Here is a 26033-nt window from a genome sequence, read left to right on the forward strand (position 1 = left end):
GGAAAAACATGAAGAGCCTGAAAAGGTGTGAGAAATATGAAGAGCTTCAAAAGGTGACAAAAATTTGAGGAGCATGAAACGGTCTGAAAAATAGGAGAAGCATGAAGTGTTGTTGAAAAACATGAAGAGCCTGAAAATTGTGAAAAATATGAAGAGCTTCAAAAGGTGTCAAAAATTTGAGGAGCATGAAACAGTCTGAAAAATAGGAGGAGCATGAAGCGGTGTTGAAAAACATGAAGAGCCTGAAAGCTGTGAAAAATATGAAGAGCTTCAAAAGGTGACAAAAATTTGAGGAGCATGAAACGGTCTGAAAAATAGGAGGAGGATGAAGCGGTGTTAAAAAAAAAAAAAAAAAGAGCCTGAAAAGGTGTGAAAAATATGAAGAACTTCTAAAGGTTTCAAAATTATGAGGAGCATGAAACGGTCTGAAAAATAGGAGGAGGATGAAGCGGTGTTAAAAAAAAAAAGAGCCTGAAAAGGTGGAAAAAATATGAAGAACTTCTAAAGGTTTCAAAAATATGAGGAGCATGAAACGGTCTGAAAAATAGGAGGAGGATGAAGCGGTGTTGAAAAACATGAAGAGCCTGAAAACGTGTGAAAAATATGAAGAGCTTCAAAAGGTGTGAAAAATATGAAGAGCTTCAAAAGGTGTCAAAAATGTGAAGAGCATGAAACGGTCTGAAAAATAGCAGGAACATGAAGCAATGTTGAAAAACATGAAGAGTATGAAAACGTGTGAAAATATAAAGAGCTTCAAAAATATGAAAAATATGAAGAGTTTCAAAAGGTGTGAAAAATATGAAGAGCTTCAAAAGGTGTCAAAAATGAGATGAGCATGAAACGGTCTGAAAAATACGAGGAGCATGAAACGGTGTTCAAAACATGAAGAGCCCGAAAAGGTGTGAAAAATATGAAAAGCCTCAAAACGTGTCAAAATTATGAGGAGCATGAAACGGTCTGAAAAATAGGAGGATCATGAAACGGTGTTGAAACACATGAAGAGCCTGAAAAGGTGTGAAAAATATGAAGAGCTTCCAAAGGTGTCAAAAATTTGAGGAGCATGAAACAGTGTGAAAAATAGGAGGAGCATGTAGCTGTGTTCAAAAACATCAAGAGCCTGAAAAGGTGTGAAAAATATGAAGAGCTTCATAAAGTGTGAAAAATATGAGGTTCATGAAACGGTCTGAAAAATAGAAGCAGCAGGAAACTGTGTTGAAAAACATGAAGAGCCTGAAAAGGTGTGAAAAATATGAAGAGCTTAAAAAGGTGTGAAAAATATGAAGAGCTTCAAAATGTGTCAAAAATGAGATGAGCATGAAACGGTCTGAAAAATAGGAGGAGCATGAAGCGGTGTTCAAAACATGAAGAGCCCGAAAAGGTGTGAAAAATATGAAGAGCATCAAAAGGTGTCAAAAATATGAATAGCATGAAAAGGTTTGCAAAAAAGGAGCATGAAGTGGTGTTGAAAAACATGAAGAGCCTGAAAAGGTGTCAAAAATATGAAAAGTATCAAAAGGTGTCAAAAATTTGAGGAGCATGAAACGGTCTGAAAAATAGGAAGAGCATGAAGCGGTGTTCAAAAACATGAAGAGCCTGAAAAGGTTTGAAAAATATGAAGAGCTTCAAAACGTGTCAAAAATATGAGGAGCATGAAACGGTCTGAAAAATAGGAGGAGCATGAAGCGGTGTTCAAAAAAAAAAAGAGCCTGAAAGGGTGTGAAAAATATGAAGAACTTCTAAAGGTTTCAAAAATATGAGGAGCATGAAACGGTCTGAAAAGTAAGAGGAGGATGAAGCGGTGTTGAAAAACATGAAGATCCTGAAAATGTGTGAAAAATATGAAGAGCTTCAAAAGGTGTGAAAAATATGAAGAGCTTCAAAAGGTGTCTAAAATATGAGGAGAACGAAACGGTCTGAAAAATAGGAGGAGCATGAAGTGTTGTTGAAAAACATGAAGAGCCTGAAAAGATGTTAGAAATATGAAGAGCTTCAAAAGGTGTCAATAATATGAGGAGCATGAAACGGTCTAAAAAATAGGAGGAGCATGAAGCGGTGTTCAAAAACATGAAGAGCCTGAAAAGGTGTGAAAAATATGAAGAGATTCAAAAGGTTTCAAAAATATGAGGAGCATGAAAAGGTCTGAAAAATAGGAGGAGCATGAACAGTGATGAAAAACATGAAGAGCCTGAAAAGGTGTGAAAAATATGGAGAGCTTCAAATGGTGTGAAATACATGAGGAGCATGAAACGGGCTGAAAATAGGAGAAGCATGGAGTGGTGTGGAAAACATGAAGAGCCTGAAAAGGTGTGAGAAATATGAAGAGCTTCAAAAGGTGACAAAAATTTGAGGAGCATGAAACGGTCTGAAAAATAGGAGAAGCATGAAGTGTTGTTGAAAAACATGAAGAGCCTGAAAAGCTGTGAAAAATATGAAGAGCTTCAAAAGGTGACAAAAATTTGAGGAGCATGAAACGGTCTGAAAAATAGGAGGAGGATGAAGCGGTGTTAAAAAAAAAAAAAAGAGCCTGAAAAGGTGTGAAAAATATGAAGAACTTCTAAAGGTTTCAAAATTATGAGGAGCATGAAACGGTCTGAAAAATAGGAGGAGGATGAAGCGGTGTTAAAAAAAAAAAAGAGCCTGAAAAGGTGGGAAAAATATGAAGAACTTCTAAAGGTTTCAAAAATATGAGGAGCATGAAACGGTCTGAAAAATAGGAGGAGGATGAAGCGGTGTTGAAAAACATGAAGAGCCTGAAAACGTGTGAAAAATATGAAGAGCTTCAAAAGGTGTGAAAAATATGAGGAGCTTCAAAAGGTGTCAAAAATGTGAAGAGCATGAAACGGTCTGAAAAATAGCAGGAACATGAAGCAATGTTGAAAAACATGAAGAGTATGAAAACGTGTGAAAATATAAAGAGCTTCAAAAATATGAAGAGTGTCAAAAGGTGTGAAAAATATGAAGAGCTTCCAAAGGTGTCAAATATTTGAGGAGCATGAAACAGTCTGAAAAATAGGAGGATCATGAAACGGTGTTGAAAAACATGAAGAGCCTGAAAAGGTGTGAAAAATATGAAGAGCTTAAAAAGGTGTGAAAAATATGAAGAGCTTCAAAATGTGTCAAAAATGAGATGAGCATGAAACGGTGTTGAAAATCATGAAGAGCCTTAAAAGGCGTGAAAAATATGAAGAGCTTCAAAAGGTGTCAAAAATATGAGGAGCATGAAACGGTGTGAAAAATAGGAGCAGCATGAAACGGTGTTCAAAAACATGAAGACATTGAAAAGGTGTGAAAAATATGAAGAGCTTCTAAAGGTGTCAAAAATATGAGGAGCATGAAACGATCTGAAAAGTAGAAGCAGCATGAAATGATGTTCAAAAACCTGAAGAGCCTGAAAAGGAGTTGAAAAATATGAAGAGCTTCAAAAGGTGTGAAATACATGAGGAGCATGAAACGGTCTGAAAATAGGAGGACCATGATGCGCTGTTCAAAAACATGTGGAGCCTGAAAAGCAGTGAAAAATATGAAGAGTTTCAAAAGGGGTCATAAAAAGAGGAGCATGAAACGACCTGAAAAGTAGGAGGAGTATGAAGCAGTGTTCAAAAACATGAAGAGCCTGAAAAGGTGTGAAATATATGAAGAGCTTCAAAAGGTGTCAAAAATATGAGGAGCATGTAACAGTCTGAAAAATAGGAGGAGCATAAAGCGGTGTTCAAAAACAAGAAGAGCCTGAAAAGATGTGAAAAATATGAAGAGCTTCAAAAGGTGTCAAACATAAGAGGAGCTTGAAACAGTCTAAAAAATAGGAGGAGCATGAAGTGTTGTTGAAAAACATGAAGAGCCTGAAAATGTGAGAAAAATATGAAGAGATTCAAAAGGTGTCAAATATATGAAGAGCTTCAAAAGGTGTCAAAAATATGAAGAGCATGAAACGGTCTGAAAAATAAGAGGAGCATCAAGCAGTGTTGAAAAACATGCAGAGCCTGAAAAGGTGTGAAAAATATGAAGAACTTCAAAAGGTGTGAAATATATGAGGAGCATGAAACGTTCTTGAAAATAGGAGGAGCATGAAGTGGTGTGGAAAAAGATGAAGAGCCTGAAAAGGTGTCTAAAATATGAAGAGCTTCAAAAGGTGTGAAGTACATGAGGAGCAAGAAACGGTCTGAAAAATAGGAGGAGCATGAAGCGGTGTTCAAAAATATGAGGAGCCTGAAACGGTGTGAAAAATATGAAGAGCTTCAAAAGGTGTCAACAATATGATGAGCATGAAACCATCTGTAAAATAGGAGGAGCATGAAACGGTTTTAAAAACATGAAGAGCTTGAAAAATTGTGAAAAATATGAAGAGCTTCAAAAGTTGTCAAATACATGACGAGCATTATACGGTCTGAAAAATAGGAGGAGCATGAGGCGGGTTCAATAACATGAACAGCCCGAAAAGGTGTGAAAAATATGAAGAGCTTCAAAAGGTGTCAAGAATATGAGGAGAATGAAACGGTCTGAAAAATAGGAGGAGCATGAAACGGTGTTCAAAAACATGAAGAGCCTGAAAAGGTGTGAAAAATATGAAGAGCTTCAAAAGGTGTAAAAAATATGAGGAGAATGAAACGGTCTTGAAAATAGGAGGAGCATGAAGCGGTGTTAAAAAACATGAAGAGGCTTAAAAGGTGTGAAAAATATGAAGAGCTTCAAAAGGTGTGAAAAATATGAGGTGCATAAAACGGTCTGAAAAATAGGAGGAGCATGAAGCCATGTTGAAAAACATTAAGAGCCTGAAAAGTGTGAAAAATATGAAGAGCTTCCAAAGGTGTCAAAAATATGAGGAGCATGAAACCGTCTGTAAAATAGGAGGAGCATGAAACGGTTTTCAAAAACATGAAGAGCCTGAAAAAGTGTGAAAAATATGAAGAGCTTCAAAAGGTGTGAAATATATGAGGAGCATGAAACTGTCTGAAAAATAGGAGGAGCATGAAGCGGTGTTCAAAAAATATGAAGAGCCTGAAAAGGTGTGAAAAATATGAAGACTTTCAAAAGTTGTCAAATACATGATGAGCATTATACGGTCTGAAAATTAGGAGGAGCATGAAGCGGGGTTCAAAAACATGAACAGCCCGAAAAGGTGTGTAAAATATGAAGAGCTTCAAAAGGTGTGAAAAATATGAAGACGTTCAAAAGGGGTCAAAAATGAGAAGAGCATGAAACGGTCTGAAAAATAGGAGGAGCATGATGCGGTGTTGAAAAACTTGAAGAACCTGAAAACGTGTGAAAAATATGAAGATTTTCAAAAGGTATGAAAAAAATGAAGAGCTTCAAAAGGTGTCAAAAAAGAGATGAACATGATACGGTCGGAAAAATAGGAGGAGCATGAAGTTGTGTTCAAAAAAATGAAGAGCCTGAAAAGGTGTGAAATATATGAAGATTTCAAAAGGTGTCAAAAATATGAGGAGCATGAAACGGTCTGAAAAATAGGAGGTGCATGAAGTGGTGTTGAAAACCTGAAGAGCATGAAAAGGTGTGAAAAATATAAAGAGCTTCAAAAGGTGTGAAAAATATGAGGAGCATGAAACGGTCTGAAATAAAGGAGGAGCATGAAGTGGTGTTGAAAAACATGAAGAGCCTGAAAAGTTGTCAAAAATATGAAGAGCTTCAAAAGGTGTGAAATATATGAAGAGCTTCAAAAGGTGTCAAAAATATGAGGAGCATGAAACGGTGTGAAAAATAGGAGCAGCATGAAACGGTGTTCAAAAACATGAAGACATTGAAAAAGTGTGAAAAATATGAAGATTTTCAAAAGGTATGAAAAAAATGAAGAGCTTCAAAAGGTGTCAAAAAAGAGATGAACATGAAACGGTCAGAAAAATAGGAGGAGCATGAAGTTGTGTTCAAAAAAATGAAGAGCCTGAAAAGGTGTGAAATATATGAAGATTTCAAAAGGTGTCAAAAATATGAGGAGCATGAAACGATCTGAAAAGTAGGAGCAGCATGAAATGATGTTCAAAAACCTGAAGAGCCTGAAAAGGAGTTGAAAAATATGAAGAGCTTCAAAAGTTGTGAAATACATGAGGAGCATGAAACGGTCTGAAAATAGGAGGACCATGATGCGCTGTTCAAAAACATGTGGAGCCTGAAAAGGATTGAAAAATATGAAGAGCTTCAAAAGGGGTCATAAAATGAGGAGCATGAAACGACCTGAAAAGTAGGAGGAGTATGAAGCATTGTTCAAAAACCTGAAGAGCCTGAAAATGTGTGAAATATATGAAGAGCTTCAAAAGTTGTCAAAAATATGAGGAGCATGAAACGGTCTGAAAATAGGAGGACCATGATGCGCTGTTCAAAAACATGTGGAGCCTGAAAAGGAGTGAAAAATATGAAGAGCTTCAAAATGTGTCAAATATATGAGGAGCATTAAACGGTCTGAAAAATAGGAGGAGCATGAAGCGGTGTTGAAAAACATGAAGAGCCTGAAAAGGTGTGAGAAATACGAAGAGCTTCAAAAGGTGTCAAAAATATGGGGAGCATGAAACGGTCTGCAAAAAAGGAGGAGCATGAAGTGGTGTTGAAAAACATGAAGAGCCTGAAAAGGTGTGAAAAATATGAAGAGCTTCAAAAGGTGTCAAAATTATGAGGAGCATGATATGATCTGAACAATAGGAGGATTATGAAACGGTGTTCAAAAACATGAAGAGCCTGAAAAGGTGTGAAAAATATGAAGAGCTTCAAAAGGTGTCAAAAATATGAGGAGCATGAAACGGTCTGAAAAATAGGAGGAGTATGAAGCGGTGTTCAAAAACTTGAAGAGCCTGAAAAGGTGTGAAAAATATGAAGAGATTCACAAGGTGTCAAATATATTAGGAGCCTGATACGGTCTGAAATTAAGAGGAGCATGAAGCGGTGTTCAAAAACATGAAGAGCCTGAAAAGTTGTGAAAAATATGAAAAGCTTCAAAAGGAGTCAAAAATGAGAGAGCATGAACCTGTCTGAAAAATAGGAGGAGCATGAAGCGCTGTTGAAAAACATGAAGAGCCTGAAAAGGTGTGAGAAAAATGAAGAGCTTCAAAAGGTGTCAAAAATATGAGAAGCATGAAATGGTCTGAACAATAGGAGGATTATGAAACGGTGTTCAAAAACATGAAGAGCCGGAAAAGGTGTGAAAAATATGAAAAGCTTCAAAAGGTGTCAAAAATGAGAGAGCATGAAACGGTCTGAAAAATAGGAGGAGCATGAAGCGGTGTTCAAAAACATGAAGAGCCTGAAAAGGTGTGGAAAATATGAAGAGCTTCAAAAGGTGTCAAAATTATGAGGAGCATGAAATGGTCTGAACAATAGGAGGATTATGAAACGGTGTTCAAAAACATGAAGAGCCGGAAAAGGTGTGAAAAATATGAAAAGCCTCAAAACGTGTCAAAATTATAAGGAGCATGAAACGGTCTGAAAAATAGGAGGATCATGAAACGGTGTTGAAACACATGAAGAGCCTGAAAAGGTGTCTAAAATATGAAGAGCTTCAAAAGGTGTGAAGTACATGAGGAGTATGAAACGGTCTTGAAAATAGGAGGAGCATGAAGTGGTGTTGAAAAACATGAAGAGCCTGAAAAGGTGTCTAAAATATGAAGAGCTTCAAAAGGTGTGAAGTACATGAGGAGCAAGAAACGGTCTGAAAAATAGGAGGAGCATGAAGCGGTCTTCAAAAATATGAGGAGCCTGAAACGGTGTGAAAAATATGAAGAGCTTCAAAAGGTGTCAAAAATATGAGGAGCATGAAACCATCTGTAAAATAGGAGGAGCAAGAAACGGTTTTAAAAACACGAAGAGCTTGAAAAATTGTGCAAAAATATGAAGAGCTTCAAAAGTTGTCAAATACATGAGGAACATTATACGGTCTGAAAAATAGGAGGAGCATGAGGCGGGTTCAATAACATGAACAGCCCAAAAAGGTGTGAAAAATATGAAGAGCTTCAAAAGGTGTGAAAAATATGAAGACCTTCACAAGGTGTGAAGTACATGAGGAGCATGAAACCGTCTGTAAAAGAGGAGGAGCATGAAGCGGTTTAAAAAACATGAAGAGCCTGAAAAGGTGTGAAAAATATGAAGATCTTCAAAAGGTGTGAATAATATGAAGAGCTTCAAAAGGTGTCAAAAATATCAGCAGCATGAAACGGTGTGAAAAATAGGAGCAGCATGAAACGGTGTTCAAAAACATGAAGACATTGAAAAAGTGTGAAAAATATGAAGACCTTCAAAAGGTGTCAAAAATATGAGGAGCATGAAACGGTCTGAAAATAGGAGGACCATGATGCGCTGTTCAAAAACATGTGGAGCCTGAAAAGGAGTGAAAAATATGAAGAGCTTCAAAATGTGTCAAATATATGAGGAGCATTAAACGGTCTGAAAAATAGGAGGAGCATGAAGCGGTGTTGAAAAACATGAAGAGCCTGAAAAGGTGTGAGAAATACGAAGAGCTTCAAAAGGTGTCAAAAATATGGGGAGCATGAAACGGTCTGCAAAAAAGGAGGAGCATGAAGTGGTGTTGAAAAACATGAAGAGCCTGAAAAGGTGTGAAAAATATGAAGAGCTTCAAAAGGTGTCAAAATTATGAGGAGCATGAAATGATCTGAACAATAGGAGGATTATGAAACAGTGTTCAAAAACATGAAGAGCCTGAAAAGGAGTGAAAAATATGAAGAGCTTGAAAAGGTGTCAAAAATATGAGGAGCATGAAACGGTCTGAAAAATAGGAGGAGTATGAAGCGGTGTTCAAAAACTTGAAGAGCCTGAAAAGGTGTGAAAAATATGAAGAGATTCACAAGGTGTCAAATATATTAGGAGCCTGATACGGTCTGAAATTAAGAGGAGCATGAAGCGGTGTTCAAAAACATGAAGAACCTGAAAATTTGTGAAAAATATGAAAAGCTTCAAAAGGTGTCAAAAATGAGAGAGCATGAAACTGTCTGAAAAATAGGAGGAGCATGAAGAGCTGTTGAAAAACATGAAGAGCCTGAAAAGGTTGGAAAATATGAAGAGCTTCAAAAGGTGTCAAAAATATGAGGAGCATGAAATGGTCTGAACAATAGGAGGATTATGAAACGGTGTTCAAAAACATGAAGAGCCGGAAAAGGTGTGAAAAATATGAAAAGCTTCAAAAGGTGTCAAAAATGAGAGAGCATGAAACGGTCTGAAAAATAGGAGGAGCATGAAGCGGTGTTCAAAAACATGAAGAGCCTGAAAAGGTTGGAAAATATGAAGAGCTTCAAAAGGTGTCAAAATTATGAGGAGCATGAAATGGTCTGAACAATAGGAGGATTATGAAACGGTGTTCAAAAACATGAAGAGCCGGAAAAGGTGTGAAAAATATGAAAAGCCTCAAAACGTGTCAAAATTATGAGGAGCATGAAACGGTCTGAAAAATAGGAGGATCATGAAACGGTGTTGAAACACATGAAGAGCCTGAAAAGGTGTGAAAAATATGAAGAGCTTCCAAAGGTGTCAAAAATTTGAGGAGCATGAAACAGTGTGAAAAATAGGAGGAGCATGTAGCTGTGTTCAAAAACATCAAGAGCCTGAAAAGGTGTGAAAAATATGAAGAGCTTCAAAAAGTGTGAAAAATATGAGGTTCATGAAACGGTCTGAAAAATAGAAGCAGCAGGAAACTGTGTTGAAAAATATGAAGAGCCTGAAAAGGTGTGAAAAATATGAAGAGCTTAAAAAGGTGTGAAAAATATGAAGAGCTTCAAAATGTGTCAAAAATGAGATGAGCATGAAACGGTCTGAAAAATAGGAGGAGCATGAAGCGGTGTTCAAAACATGAAGAGCCCGAAAAGGTGTGAAAAATATGAAGAGCTTCAAAAGGTGTCAAAAATATGAGGAGCATGAAACGGTCTGAAAAATAGGAAGAGCATGAAGCGGTGTTCAAAAACATGAAGAGCCTGAAAAGGTTTGAAAAATATGAAGAGCTTCAAAACGTGTCAAAAATATGAGGAGCATGAAACGGTCTGAAAAATAGCAGGAGCATGAAGCGGTGTTCAAAAACATGAAGAGCCTGAAAAGGTGTGAAAAATATGAAAAGCCTCAAAACCTGTCAAAAATGTGAAGAGCATGAAATGGTCTGAAAAACAGCAGGATCATGAAGCGGTGTTGAAAAACATGAAGAGTATGAAAACGTGTGAAAATATAAAGAGCTTCAAAAATATGAAAAATATCAAGAGTTTCAAAAGGTGTGATAAACATGAAGAGCTTCAAAAGGTGTCAAAAATGAGATGAGCATGAAACGGTCTGAAAAATACGAGGAGCATGAAGCGGTGTTGAAAATCATGAAGAGCCTTAAAAGGCGTGAAAAATATGAAGAGCTTCAAAAGGTGTCAAAAATATGAGGAGCATGAAACGGTGTGAAAAATAGGAGCAGCATGAAACAGAGTTCAAAAACATGAAGACATTGAAAAGGTGTGAAAAATATGAAGAGCTTCAAAAGTTGTCAAATACATGAGGAGCATTATAGGGTCTGAAAAATAGGAGGAGCATGAGGCGGGTTCAATAACATGAACAGCCCAAAAAGGTGTGAAAAATATGAAGAGCTTCAAAAGGTGTGAAAAATATGAAGACCTTCACAAGGTGTGAAGTACATGAGGAGCATGAAACCGTCTGTAAAAGAGGAGGAGCATGAAACGGTTTTAAAAAACATGAAGAGCCAGAAAAGCTGTGAAAAATATGAAGAGCTTCAAAAGGTGTGAAAAATAGGAGGAGCATGAAGCGGTTTAAAAAACATGAAGAGCCTGAAAAGGTGTGAAAAATATGAAGAGCTTCAAAAGGTGTGAAAAATATGAAGAGCTTCAAAAGGTGTCAAAAATATCAGGAGCATGAAACGGTGTGAAAAATAGGAGCAGCATGAAACGGTGTTCAAAAACATGAAGACATTGAAAAAGTGTGAAAAATATGAAGAGCTTCTAAATGTGTCAAAAATATGAGGAGCATGAAGCGATCTGAAAAGTAGGAGCAGCATGAAATGATGTTCAAAAACCTGAAGAGCCTGAAAAGGAGTTGAAAAATATGAAGAGCTTCAAAAGGTGTGAAATACATGAGGAGCATGAAACGGTCTGAAAATAGGAGGACCATGATGCGCTGTTCAAAACATGTGGAGCCTGAAAAGGAGTGAAAAATATGAAGAGCTTCAAAAGGGGTCATAAAATGAGGAGCATGAAACGACCTGAAAATAGGAGGAGTATGAAGCATTGTTCAAAAACCTGAAGAGCCTGAAAAGGTGTGAAATATATGAAGAGCTTCAAAAGTTGTCAAAAATATGAGGAGCATGAAACGGTCTGAAAATAGGAGGACCATGATGCGCTGTTCAAAAACATGTGGAGCCTGAAAAGGAGTGAAAAATATGAAGAGCTTCAAAATGTGTCAAATATATGAGGAGCATTAAACGGTCTGAAAAATAGGAGGAGCATGAAGCGGTGTTGAAAAACATGAAGAGCCTGAAAAGGTGTGAGAAATACGAAGAGCTTCAAAAGGTGTCAAAAATATGGGGAGCATGAAACGGTCTGCAAAAAAGGAGGAGCATGAAGTGGTGTTGAAAAACATGAAAAGCCTGAAAAGGTGTGAAAAATATGAAGAGCTTCAAAAGGTGTCAAAATTATGAGGAGCATGAAATGATCTGAACAATAGGAGGATTATGAAACGGTGTTCAAAAACATGAAGAGCCTGAAAAGGTGTGAGAAATACGAAGAGCTTCAAAAGGTGTCAAAAATATGGGGAGCATGAAACGGTCTGAAAAATAGGAGGAGTATGAAGCGGTGTTCAAAAACTTGAAGAGCCTGAAAAGGTGTGAAAAATATGAAGAGATTCACAAGGTGTCAAATATATTAGGAGCCTGATACGGTCTGAAATTAAGAGGAGCATGAAGCGCTGTTGAAAAACATGAAGAGCCTGAAAAGGTGTGAGAAAAATGAAGAGCTTCAAAAGGTGTCAAAAATATGAGGAGCATGAAATGGTCTGAACAATAGGAGGATTATGAAACGGTGTTCAAAAACATGAAGAGCCGGAAAAGGTGTGAAAAATATGAAAAGCTTCAAAAGGTTTCAAAAATGAGAGAGCATGAAACGGTCTGAAAAATAGGAGGAGCATGAAACGGTGTTGAAACACATGAAGAGCCTGAAAAGGTGTGAAAAATATGAAGAGCTTCCAAAGGTGTCAAAAATTTGAGGAGCATGAAACAGTGTGAAAAATAGGAGGAGCAAGTAGCTTTGTTCAAAAACATCAAGAGCCTGAAAAGGTGTGAAAAATATGAAGAGCTTCAAAAAGTGTGAAAAATATGAGGTTCATGAAACGGTCTGAAAAATAGAAGCAGCAGGAAAATGTGTTGAAAAACATGAAGAGCCTGAAAAGGTGTGAAAAATATGAAGACCTTAAAAAGGTGTGAAAAATATGAAGAGCTTCAAAATGTGTCAAAAATGAGATGAGCATGAAACGGTCTGAAAAATAGGAGGAGCATGAAGCGGTGTTCAAAACATGAAGAGCCCGAAAAGGTGTGAAAAATATGAAGAGCTTCAAAAGGTGTCAAAAATATGAATAGCATGAAAAGGTTTGCAAAAAAGGAGCATGAAGTAGTGTTGAAAAAGATGAAGAGCCTGAAAAGGTGTGAAAAATATGAAAAGTATCAAAAGGTGTCAAAAATTTGAGGAGCATGAAACGGTCTGAAAAATAGGAAGAGCATGAAGCGGTGTTCAAAAACATGAAGAGCCTGAAAAGGTGTGAAAAATATGAAAAGCCTCAAAACCTGTCAAAAATGTGAAGAGCATGAAACGGTCTGAAAAATAGCAGGATCATGAAGCGGTGTTGAAAAACATGAAGAGTATGAAAACGTGTGAAAATATAAAGAGCTTCAAAAATATGAAAAATATGAAGAGTTTCAAAAGGTGTGATAAACATGAAGAGCTTCAAAAGGTGTCAAAAATGAGATGAGCATGAAACGGTCTGAAAAATACGAGGAGCATGAAGCGGTGTTGAAAATCATAAAGAGCCTTAAAAGGCGTGAAAAATATGAAGAGCTTCAAAAGGTGTCAAAAATAAGAGGAGCATGAAACCATCTGTAAAATAGGAGGAGCATGAAACGGTTTTAAAAACATGAAGAGCTTGAAAAATTGTGAAAAATATGAAGAGCTTCAAAAGTTGTCAAATACATGAGGAGCATTATACGGTCTGAAAAATAGGAGGAGCATGAGGCGGGTTCAATAACATGAACAGCCCAAAAAGGTGTGAAAAATATGAAGAGCTTCAAAAGGTGTGAAAAATATGAAGACCATCACATGGTGTGAAGTACATGAGGAGCTTGAAACCGTCTGTAAAAGAGGAGGAGCATGAAACGGTTTTCAAAAACATGAAGAGCCAGAAAAGGTGTGAAAAATATGAAGAGCTTCTAAAGGTGTGTAAAATATGAAGAGCTTCAAAAGGTGTGAAGTACATGAGGAGCATTAAAACGTCTGTAAAAGAGGAGGAGCATGAAACGGTTTTCAAACACATGAAGAGCCCGAAAAGGTGTGAAAAATATGAAGAGCTTCAAACGGTGTGAAAAATAGGAGGAGCATGAAGCGGTTTCAAAAACATGAACAGCCTGAAAAGGTGTGAAAAATATGAAGAGCTTCAAAAGGTGTGAAAAATATGAAGAGCTTCAAAAGGTGTCAAAAATATCAGGAGCATGAAATGGTCTGGAAAATAGGATGAGCATGAAGTGGTGTTCAGAAAAATGAAGAGCCTGAAAAGGTGTGAAATATATGAAGAGCTTCAAAAGGTGTCAAAAATATGTGGAGCATGAAACGGTCTGAAAATAGGAGGAGCATGAAGCGGTTTCAAAACTTGAAGAGCCTGAAACGTGTGAAAAATATGAAGAGCTTCAAAAGGTGTGAAAAATATGAGGAGCTTCAAAAGATGTCAAAAATGAGATGAGCATGAAACGGTCTGAAAAATAGGAGGAGCATGAAGTGGTGTTCAGAAAAATGACGAGCCTGAAAAGGTGTGAAATATATGAAGAGCTTAAAAAGGTGTCAAAAATATGAGGAGCATGAAACGGTCTGAAAAATAGGAAGAGCATGAAGCGGTGTTGAAAAACATGAAGAGCCTGAAAAGGTGTGAAAAATATGAAGAGCTTCAAAAGGTGTCAAAATTATGAGGAGCATGAAATGATCTGAACAATAGGAGGATTATGAAACAGTGTTCAAAAACATGAAGAGCCTGAAAAGGAGTGAAAAATATGAAGAGCTTGAAAAGGTGTCAAAAATATGAGGAGCATGAAACGGTCTGAAAAATAGGAGGAGTATGAAGCGGTGTTCAAAAACTTGAAGAGCCTGAAAAGGTGTGAAAAATATGAAGAGATTCACAAGGTGTCAAATATATTAGGAGCCTGATACGGTCTGAAATTAAGAGGAGCATGAAGCGGTGTTCAAAAACATGAAGAACCTGAAAATTTGTGAAAAATATGAAAAGCTTCAAAAGGTGTCAAAAATGAGAGAGCATGAAACTGTCTGAAAAATAGGAGGAGCATGAAGAGCTGTTGAAAAACATGAAGAGCCTGAAAAGGTTGGAAAATATGAAGAGCTTCAAAAGGTGTCAAAAATATGAGGAGCATGAAATGGTCTGAACAATAGGAGGATTATGAAACGGTGTTCAAAAACATGAAGAGCCGGAAAAGGTGTGAAAAATATGAAAAGCTTCAAAAGGTGTCAAAAATGAGAGAGCATGAAACGGTCTGAAAAATAGGAGGAGCATGAAGCGGTGTTCAAAAACATGAAGAGCCTGAAAAGGTTGGAAAATATGAAGAGCTTCAAAAGGTGTCAAAATTATGAGGAGCATGAAATGGTCTGAACAATAGGAGGATTATGAAACGGTGTTCAAAAACATGAAGAGCCGGAAAAGGTGTGAAAAATATGAAAAGCCTCAAAACGTGTCAAAATTATGAGGAGCATGAAACGGTCTGAAAAATAGGAGGATCATGAAACGGTGTTGAAACACATGAAGAGCCTGAAAAGGTGTGAAAAATATGAAGAGCTTCCAAAGGTGTCAAAAATTTGAGGAGCATGAAACAGTGTGAAAAATAGGAGGAGCATGTAGCTGTGTTCAAAAACATCAAGAGCCTGAAAAGGTGTGAAAAATATGAAGAGCTTCAAAAAGTGTGAAAAATATGAGGTTCATGAAACGGTCTGAAAAATAGAAGCAGCAGGAAACTGTGTTGAAAAATATGAAGAGCCTGAAAAGGTGTGAAAAATATGAAGAGCTTAAAAAGGTGTGAAAAATATGAAGAGCTTCAAAATGTGTCAAAAATGAGATGAGCATGAAACGGTCTGAAAAATAGGAGGAGCATGAAGCGGTGTTCAAAACATGAAGAGCCCGAAAAGGTGTGAAAAATATGAAGAGCTTCAAAAGGTGTCAAAAATATGAGGAGCATGAAACGGTCTGAAAAATAGGAAGAGCATGAAGCGGTGTTCAAAAACATGAAGAGCCTGAAAAGGTTTGAAAAATATGAAGAGCTTCAAAACGTGTCAAAAATATGAGGAGCATGAAACGGTCTGAAAAATAGCAGGAGCATGAAGCGGTGTTCAAAAACATGAAGAGCCTGAAAAGGTGTGAAAAATATGAAAAGCCTCAAAACCTGTCAAAAATGTGAAGAGCATGAAATGGTCTGAAAAACAGCAGGATCATGAAGCGGTGTTGAAAAACATGAAGAGTATGAAAACGTGTGAAAATATAAAGAGCTTCAAAAATATGAAAAATATCAAGAGTTTCAAAAGGTGTGATAAACATGAAGAGCTTCAAAAGGTGTCAAAAATGAGATGAGCATGAAACGGTCTGAAAAATACGAGGAGCATGAAGCGGTGTTGAAAATCATGAAGAGCCTTAAAAGGCGTGAAAAATATGAAGAGCTTCAAAAGGTGTCAAAAATATGAGGAGCATGAAACGGTGTGAAAAATAGGAGCAGCATGAAACAGAGTTCAAAAACATGAAGACATTGAAAAGGTGTGAAAAATATGAAGAGCTTCAAAAGTTGTCAAATACATGAGGAGCATTATAGGGTCTGAAAAATAGGAGGAGCATGAGGCGGGTTCAATAACATGAACAGCCCAAAAAGGTGTGAAAAATATGAAGAGCTTCAAAAGGTGTGAAAAATATGAAGACCTTCACAAGGTGTGAAGTACATGAGGAGCATGAAACCGTCTGTAAAAGAGGAGGAGCATGAAACGGTTTTAAAAAACATGAAGAGCCAGAAAAGCTGTGAAAAATATGAAGAGCTTCAAAAGGTGTGAAAAATAGGAGGAGCATGAAGCGGTTTAAAAAACATGAAGAGCCTGAAAAGGTGTGAAAAATATGAAGAGCTTCAAAAGGTGTGAAAAATATGAAGAGCTTCAAAAGGTGTCAAAAATATCAGGAGCATGAAACGGTGTGAAAAATAGGAGCAGCATGAAACGGTGTTCAAAAACATGAAGACATTGAAAAAGTGTGAAAAATATGAAGAGCTTCTAAATGTGTCAAAAATATGAGGAGCATGAAGCGATCTGAAAAGTAGGAGCAGCATGAAATGATGTTCAAAAACCTGAAGAGCCTGAAAAGGAGTTGAAAAATATGAAGAGCTTCAAAAGGTGTGAAATACATGAGGAGCATGAAACGGTCTGAAAATAGGAGGACCATGATGCGCTGTTCAAAACATGTGGAGCCTGAAAAGGAGTGAAAAATATGAAGAGCTTCAAAAGGGGTCATAAAATGAGGAGCATGAAACGACCTGAAAATAGGAGGAGTATGAAGCATTGTTCAAAAACCTGAAGAGCCTGAAAAGGTGTGAAATATATGAAGAGCTTCAAAAGTTGTCAAAAATATGAGGAGCATAAAACGGTCTGAAAATAGGAGGACCATGATGCGCTGTTCAAAAACATGTGGAGCCTGAAAAGGAGTGAAAAATATGAAGAGCTTCAAAATGTGTCAAATATATGAGGAGCATTAAACGGTCTGAAAAATAGGAGGAGCATGAAGCGGTGTTGAAAAACATGAAGAGCCTGAAAAGGTGTGAGAAATACGAAGAGCTTCAAAAGGTGTCAAAAATATGGGGAGCATGAAACGGTCTGCAAAAAAGGAGGAGCATGAAGTGGTGTTGAAAAACATGAAAAGCCTGAAAAGGTGTGAAAAATATGAAGAGCTTCAAAAGGTGTCAAAATTATGAGGAGCATGAAATGATCTGAACAATAGGAGGATTATGAAACGGTGTTCAAAAACATGAAGAGCCTGAAAAGGTGTGAGAAATACGAAGAGCTTCAAAAGGTGTCAAAAATATGGGGAGCATGAAACGGTCTGAAAAATAGGAGGAGTATGAAGCGGTGTTCAAAAACTTGAAGAGCCTGAAAAGGTGTGAAAAATATGAAGAGATTCACAAGGTGTCAAATATATTAGGAGCCTGATACGGTCTGAAATTAAGAGGAGCATGAAGCGCTGTTGAAAAACATGAAGAGCCTGAAAAGGTGTGAGAAAAATGAAGAGCTTCAAAAGGTGTCAAAAATATGAGGAGCATGAAATGGTCTGAACAATAGGAGGATTATGAAACGGTGTTCAAAAACATGAAGAGCCGGAAAAGGTGTGAAAAATATGAAAAGCTTCAAAAGGTTTCAAAAATGAGAGAGCATGAAACGGTCTGAAAAATAGGAGGAGCATGAAACGGTGTTGAAACACATGAAGAGCCTGAAAAGGTGTGAAAAATATGAAGAGCTTCCAAAGGTGTCAAAAATTTGAGGAGCATGAAACAGTGTGAAAAATAGGAGGAGCAAGTAGCTTTGTTCAAAAACATCAAGAGCCTGAAAAGGTGTGAAAAATATGAAGAGCTTCAAAAAGTGTGAAAAATATGAGGTTCATGAAACGGTCTGAAAAATAGAAGCAGCAGGAAAATGTGTTGAAAAACATGAAGAGCCTGAAAAGGTGTGAAAAATATGAAGACCTTAAAAAGGTGTGAAAAATATGAAGAGCTTCAAAATGTGTCAAAAATGAGATGAGCATGAAACGGTCTGAAAAATAGGAGGAGCATGAAGCGGTGTTCAAAACATGAAGAGCCCGAAAAGGTGTGAAAAATATGAAGAGCTTCAAAAGGTGTCAAAAATATGAATAGCATGAAAAGGTTTGCAAAAAAGGAGCATGAAGTAGTGTTGAAAAAGATGAAGAGCCTGAAAAGGTGTGAAAAATATGAAAAGTATCAAAAGGTGTCAAAAATTTGAGGAGCATGAAACGGTCTGAAAAATAGGAAGAGCATGAAGCGGTGTTCAAAAACATGAAGAGCCTGAAAAGGTGTGAAAAATATGAAAAGCCTCAAAACCTGTCAAAAATGTGAAGAGCATGAAACGGTCTGAAAAATAGCAGGATCATGAAGCGGTGTTGAAAAACATGAAGAGTATGAAAACGTGTGAAAATATAAAGAGCTTCAAAAATATGAAAAATATGAAGAGTTTCAAAAGGTGTGATAAACATGAAGAGCTTCAAAAGGTGTCAAAAATGAGATGAGCATGAAACGGTCTGAAAAATACGAGGAGCATGAAGCGGTGTTGAAAATCATAAAGAGCCTTAAAAGGCGTGAAAAATATGAAGAGCTTCAAAAGGTGTCAAAAATAAGAGGAGCATGAAACCATCTGTAAAATAGGAGGAGCATGAAACGGTTTTAAAAACATGAAGAGCTTGAAAAATTGTGAAAAATATGAAGAGCTTCAAAAGTTGTCAAATACATGAGGAGCATTATACGGTCTGAAAAATAGGAGGAGCATGAGGCGGGTTCAATAACATGAACAGCCCAAAAAGGTGTGAAAAATATGAAGAGCTTCAAAAGGTGTGAAAAATATGAAGACCATCACATGGTGTGAAGTACATGAGGAGCTTGAAACCGTCTGTAAAAGAGGAGGAGCATGAAACGGTTTTCAAAAACATGAAGAGCCAGAAAAGGTGTGAAAAATATGAAGAGCTTCTAAAGGTGTGTAAAATATGAAGAGCTTCAAAAGGTGTGAAGTACATGAGGAGCATTAAAACGTCTGTAAAAGAGGAGGAGCATGAAACGGTTTTCAAACACATGAAGAGCCCGAAAAGGTGTGAAAAATATGAAGAGCTTCAAACGGTGTGAAAAATAGGAGGAGCATGAAGCGGTTTCAAAAACATGAACAGCCTGAAAAGGTGTGAAAAATATGAAGAGCTTCAAAAGGTGTGAAAAATATGAAGAGCTTCAAAAGGTGTCAAAAATATCAGGAGCATGAAATGGTCTGGAAAATAGGATGAGCATGAAGTGGTGTTCAGAAAAATGAAGAGCCTGAAAAGGTGTGAAATATATGAAGAGCTTCAAAAGGTGTCAAAAATATGTGGAGCATGAAACGGTCTGAAAATAGGAGGAGCATGAAGCGGTTTCAAAACTTGAAGAGCCTGAAACGTGTGAAAAATATGAAGAGCTTCAAAAGGTGTGAAAAATATGAGGAGCTTCAAAAGATGTCAAAAATGAGATGAGCATGAAACGGTCTGAAAAATAGGAGGAGCATGAAGTGGTGTTCAGAAAAATGACGAGCCTGAAAAGGTGTGAAATATATGAAGAGCTTAAAAAGGTGTCAAAAATATGAGGAGCATGAAACGGTCTGAAAAATAGGAAGAGCATGAAGCGGTGTTGAAAAACATGAAGAGCCTGAAAAGGTGTGAAAAATATGAAAAGCCTCAAAACCTGTCAAAAATGTGAAGAGCATGAAACGGTCTGAAAAATAGCAGGATCATGAAGCGGTGTTGAAAAACATGAAGAGTATGAAAACGTGTGAAAATATAAAGAGCTTCAAAAATATGAAAAATATGAAGAGTTTCAAAAGGTGTGATAAACATGAAGAGCTTCAAAAGGTGTCAAAAATGAGATGAGCATGAAACGGTCTGAAAAATACGAGGAGCATGAAGCGGTGTTGAAAATCATAAAGAGCCTTAAAAGGCGTGAAAAATATGAAGAGCTTCAAAAGGTGTCAAAAATATGAGGAGCATGAAACGGTGTGAAAAATAGGAGCAGCATGAAACGGTGTTCAAAAACATGAAGACATTGAAAAGGTGTGAAAAATATAAAGAGCTTCTAAAGGTGTCAAAAATATGAGGAGCATGAAACGATCTGAAAAGTAGAAGCAGCATGAAATGATGTTCAAAAACCTGAAGAGCCTGAAAAGGAGTTGAAAAATATGAAGAGCTTCAAAAGGTGTGAAATACATGAGGAGCTTCAAAAGATGTCAAAAATGAGATGAGCATGAAACGGTCTGAAAAATAGGAGGAGCATGAAGTGGTGTTCAGAAAAATGACGAGCCTGAAAAGGTGTGAAAAATATGAAGAGCTTCAAAAGGTGTCAAAAATATCAGGAGCATGAAACGGTCTGAAAAATAGGAGGAGCATGAAACGGTGTTGAAAAACATGCTGAGCCTTAAAAGGTGTGAAAAATATGAAGAATTTCAAAAGGTGTGAAATATATGATGAGCATGAAATGGTCTTAAAAATAGGAGGAGCATGAAGCGGTGTTCAAAAACATGAATAGCCTTAAAAGGTGTGAAAAATATGAAGAGCTTCAAAAGGTATGAAATACATGAGGAGTATGAAACGGTCTTGAAAATAGGAGGAGCATGAAGCGGTGTTAAAAGACATGAAGAGGCTTAAAAGGTGTGAAAAATATGAAGAGCTTCAAAAGGTGTGAAAAATATGAGGTGCATAAAACGGTCTGAAAAATAGGAGGAGCATGAAGCCATGTTGAAAAACATTAAGAGCCTGAAAAGTGTGAAAAACATGAAGAGCTTCCAAAGGTGTCAAAAATATGAGGAGCATGAAACCGTCTGTAAAATAGGAGGAGCATGAAACGGTTTTCAAAAACATGAAGAGCCTGAAAAAGTGTGAAAAATATGAAGAGGTTCAAAAGGTGTGAAATATATGAGGAGCATGAAACTGTCTGAAAAATAGGAGGAGCATGAAGCGGTGTTCAAAAAATATGAAGAGCCTGAAAAGGTGTGAAAAATATGAAGAGCTTCAAAAGTTGTCAAATACATGATGAGCATTATACGGTCTGAAAATTAGGAGGAGCATGAAGCGGGGTTCAAAAACATGAACAGCCCGAAAAGGTGTGTAAAATATGAAGAGCTTCAAAAGGTGTGAAAAATATGAAGACTTTCAAAAGGGGTCAAAAATGAGAAGAGCATGAAACGGTCTGAAAAATAGGAGGACCATGATGCGGTGTTGAAAAACATGAAGAATCTGAAAACGTGTGAAAAATATGAAGATTTTCAAAAGGTATGAAAAAAATGAAGAGCTTCAAAAGGTTTCAAAAAAGAGATGAACATGAAACAGTCGGAAAAATAGGAGGAGCATGAAGTTGTGTTCAAAAAAATGAAGAGCCTGAAAAGGTGTGAAATATATGAAGATTTCAAAAGGTGTCAAAAATATGAGGAGCATGAAACGGTCTGAAAAATAGGAGGTGCATGAAGTGGTGTTGAAAAACCTGAAGAGCATGAAAAGGTGTGAAAAATATAAAGAGCTTCAAAAGGTGTGAAAAATATGAGGAGCATGAAACGGTCTGAAATAAAGGAGGAGCATGAAGTGGTGTTGAAAAACATGAAGAGCCTGAAAAGTTGTCAAAAATATGAAGAGCTTCAAAAGGTGTGAAATATATGGAGAGCTTCAAAATGTGTAAAAAATGAGATGAGCATGAAACGGTCTGAAAAAGATGAGGAGCATGAAGTCGTGTTGAAACACATGAAGAGCCTGAAAAGGTGTGAAAAATATGAAGAGGTTCAAAGGTGTGAAATACATGAGGATCATGAAACGGTTTGAAAAATAGCAGGAGCATGAAGCGGTGTTCAAAAACATGAAGAGCGTGAAAAGGTTTGAAAAACATGAAGAGCTTCATAGGTGTGAAATACATGAGGAGCATGAAACGGTCTGAAAATAGGAGGAGCATGATGCGCTGTTCAAAAATATGTGGAGCCTGAAAAGGAGTGAAAAATATGAAGAGCTTCAAAATGTGTCAAAAATATGAGGAGCATGAAACGCCCTGAAAAAAAGGAGGAGCATGAAGTAGTGTTCAAAAACATGAAGAGCCTGAAAAGGTGTGAAAAATATGAAGAGCTTCAAAAGGTGTCAAAAATATGAGGAGCATGTAACGGTCTGAAAAATAGGGGGAGCATGAAACGGTGTTCAAAAACATGAAGAGACTGAAAAGTTGTGAAAAATATGAAGAGCTTCAAAAGGTGTCAAACATAAGAGGAGCATGAAACGGTCTAAAAAATAGGAGGAGCATGAAGTGTTGTTGCAAATCATGAAGAGCCTGAAAAAGTGTGAAAAATATGAAGAGCTTCAAAAGGTGTCAAATATACGAAGAGCTTCAAAAGGTGTCAAAAAAGAGATGAGCATGAAACGGTCTGAAAAACAGGAGGAGCAAGAAGTGGTGTCCAAAAAAATGAAGAGACTGAGAAAGTGTGAAAAATATCAACAGCTTCAAAAGGTGTCAAAAATATGAGGAGCATGAATCGGTCTGAAAAATAGGAGGAGCATGAAGCGGTGTTGAAAAACATGCAGAGCCTGAAAAAGTGTGAAAAATATGAAGAACTTCAAAAGGTGTGAAATATATGAGGAGCATAAAACGGTCTGAAAAATAGGAGGAGCATGAAGTGATGTTGAAAAACATGAATAGCCTGAAAAGGTGTGAAAAATACGAAGAGCTTCAAAAGGTGTCAAATATATGAGGACCATCAAACGGTCTGACAAAATGAGGAGCATGAACCAGTGTTCAAAAACATGAAGAGCCTGAAAAGGTGTAAAAAATATGAGGAGCTTCAAAAGGTGTGAAAAATATGAAGAGCTTCAAAAGGTGTCAAAAATGAGATGACCATGAAACGGTCTGAAAAATAGGAGGAGCATGAAGTGGTGTTGAAAAACATGAAGAGCCTGAAAAGGTGTGAAATATATGAGGAGCTTGAAAAAGTGTCAAAAAAAAGAGGAACATGAAACTGTCTGAAAAATAGGAGGTGCATGAAGTGGTGTTGAAAAACATGAAGAGCCTGAAAAGGTGTCTAAAATATGAAGAGCTTCAAAAGTTGTGAAGTACATGAGGAGCAAGAAACGGTCTGAAAAATAGGAGGAGCATGAAGCGGTGTTCAAAAATATGAGGAGCCTGAAACGGTGTGAAAAATATGAAGAGCTTCAAAAGGTGTCAAAAATAAGAGGAGCATGAAACCATCTGTAAAATAGGAGGAGCATGAAACGGTTTTAAAAACATGAAGAGCTTGAAAAATTGTGAAAAATATGAAGAGCTTCAAAAGTTGTCAAATACATGAGGAGCATTATACGGTCTGAAAAATAGGAGGAGCATGAGGCGGGTTCAATAACATGAACAGCCCAAAAAGGTGTGAAAAATATGAAGAGCTTCAAAAGGTGTGAAAAATATGAAGACCATCACAAGGTGTGAAGCACATGAGGAGCATGAAACCGTCTGTAAAAGAGGAGGAGCATGAAACGGTTTTCAAAAACATGAAGAGCCAGAAAAGGTGTGAAAAATATGAAGAGCTTCAAAAGGTGTGTAAAATATGAAGAGCTTCAAAAGGTGTGAAGTACATGAGGAGCATGAAAACGTCTGTAAAAGAGGAGGAGCATGAAACGGTTTTCAATCACATGAAGAGCCCGAAAAGGTGTGAAAAATATGAAGAGCTTCAAACGGTGTGAAAAATAGGAGGAGCATGAAGCGGTTTCAAAAACATGAACAGCCTGAAAAGGTGTGAAAAATATGAAGAGCTTCAAAAGGTGTGAAAAATATGAAGAGCTTCAAAAGGTGTCAAAAATATCAGGAGCAAGAAATGGTCTGGAAAATAGGATGAGCATGAAGTGGTGTTCAGAAAAATGAAGAGCCTGAAAAGGTGTGAAATATATGAAGAGCTTCAAAAGGTGTCAAAAATATGTGGAGCATGAAACGGTCTGAAAATAGGAGGAGCATGAAGCGGTTTCAAAACTTGAAGAGCCTGAAACGTGTGAAAAATATGAAGAGCTTCAAAAGGTGTGAAAAATATGAGGAGCTTCAAAAGATGTCAAAAATGAGATGAGCATGAAACGATCTGAAAAATAGGAGGAGCATGAAGTGGTGTTCAGAAAAATGACGAGCCTGAAAAAGTGTGAAACATATGAAGAGCTTCAAAAGGTGTCAAAAATATGAGGAGCATGAAACGGTCTGAAATATAGGAGGAGCATGACGCGGTGTTGAAAAACATGAAGAGCCTGAAAAAGTGTGAGAAATATGAAGAGCTTCAAAAGGTGTCAAAAATATGAAGAGCTTCAAAAGGTGTCAAAAATGAGATGAGCATGAAGCCGTCTGAAAATCATGTGGAGGATGAAGTGGTGTTGAAAAACATGAAGAGCCTGAAAAGGTGTGAAATATATGAAGAGGTTCAAAGGTGTGAAATACATGAGGATCATGAAACGGTTTGAAAAATAGCAGGAGCATGAAGCGGTGTTCAAAAACATGAAGAGAATGAAAAGGTTTGAAAAACATGAAGAGCTTCATAGGTGTGAAATACATGAGGAGCATGAAACGGTCTGAAAATAGGAGGAGCATGATGCGCTGTTTAAAAATATGTGGAGCCTGAAAAGGAGTGAAAAATATGAAGAGCTACAAAATGTGTCAAAAATATGAGGAGCATGAAACGCCCTGAAAAAAAGGAGGAGCATGAAGTAGTGTTCAAAAACATGAAGAGCCTGAAAAGGTGTGAAAAATATGAAGAGCTTCAAAAGGTGTCAAAAATATGAGGAGCATGTAACGGTCTGAAAAATAGGAGGAGCATGAAACGGTGTTCAAAAACATGAAGAGACTGAAAAGTTGTGAAAAATATGAAGAGCTTCAAAAGGTGTCAAACATAAGAGGAGCATGAAACGGTCTAAAAAATAGGAGGAGCATGAAGTGTTGTTGCAAATCATGAAGAGACTGAAAAAGTGTGAAAAATATGAAAAGCCTCAAAACGTGTCAAAATTAAGAGGAGCATGAAACGGTCTGAAAAATAGGAGGATCATGAAACGGTGTTGAAACACATGAAGAGCCTGAAAAGGTGTGAAAAATATGAAGAGCTTCAAAAGGTGTCAAAAATATGAGGAGCATGAAACGGTGTGAAAAATAGGAGCAGCATGAAACGGTGATCAAAAACATGAAGACATTGAAAAGGTGTGAAAAATATGAAGAACTTCTAAATGTGTCAAAAATATGAGGAGCATGAAACGATCTGAAAAGTAGGACCAGCATGAAATGATGTTCAAAAACCTGAAGAGCCTGAAAAGGAGTTGAAAAATATGAAGAGCTTCAAAAGGTGTGAAATACATGAGGAGCATGAAACGGTCTGAAAATAGGAGGACCATGATGCGCTGTTCAAAAACATGTGGAGCCTGAAAAGGAGTGAAAAATATGAAGAGCTTCAAAAGGGGTCATAAAAAGAGGAGCATGAAACGACCAGAAAAGTAGGAGGAGTATGAAGCAGTGTTCAAAAACATGAAGAGCCTGAAAAGGTGTGAAATATATGAAGAGCTTCAAAAGGTGTCAAAAATATGTGGAGCATGTAACGGTCAGAAAAATAGGAGGAGCATGAAGCGGTGTTCAAAAACAAGAAGAGCCTGAAAAGATGTGAAAAATATGAAGAGCTTCAAAAGGTGTCAAACATAAGAGGAGCTTGAAACAGTCTAAAAAATAGGAGGAGCATGAAGTGTTGTTGAAAAACATGAAGAGCCTGAAAAAGTGTGAAAAATATGAAGAGCTTCAAAAGGTGTCAAATATATGAAGAGCTTCAAAAGGTGTCAAAAATGAGATGAGCATGAAACGGTCTAAAAAATAAGAGGAGCATAAGTGGTGTTCAAAAAAATGAAGAGCCTGAGAAGGTGTGAAATATATCAAGAGCTTCAAAAGGTGTCAAAAATATGAGGAGCATGAAACGGTCTGAAAAATAAGAGGAGCATGAAGCGGTGTTGAAAAACATGCAGAGCCTGAAAAGGTGTGAAAAATATGAAGAACTTCA

Source organism: Dama dama, chromosome 32, assembly GCF_033118175.1.
Source record: "Dama dama isolate Ldn47 chromosome 32, ASM3311817v1, whole genome shotgun sequence".
Classification (NCBI taxonomy): domain Eukaryota; kingdom Metazoa; phylum Chordata; class Mammalia; order Artiodactyla; family Cervidae; genus Dama; species Dama dama.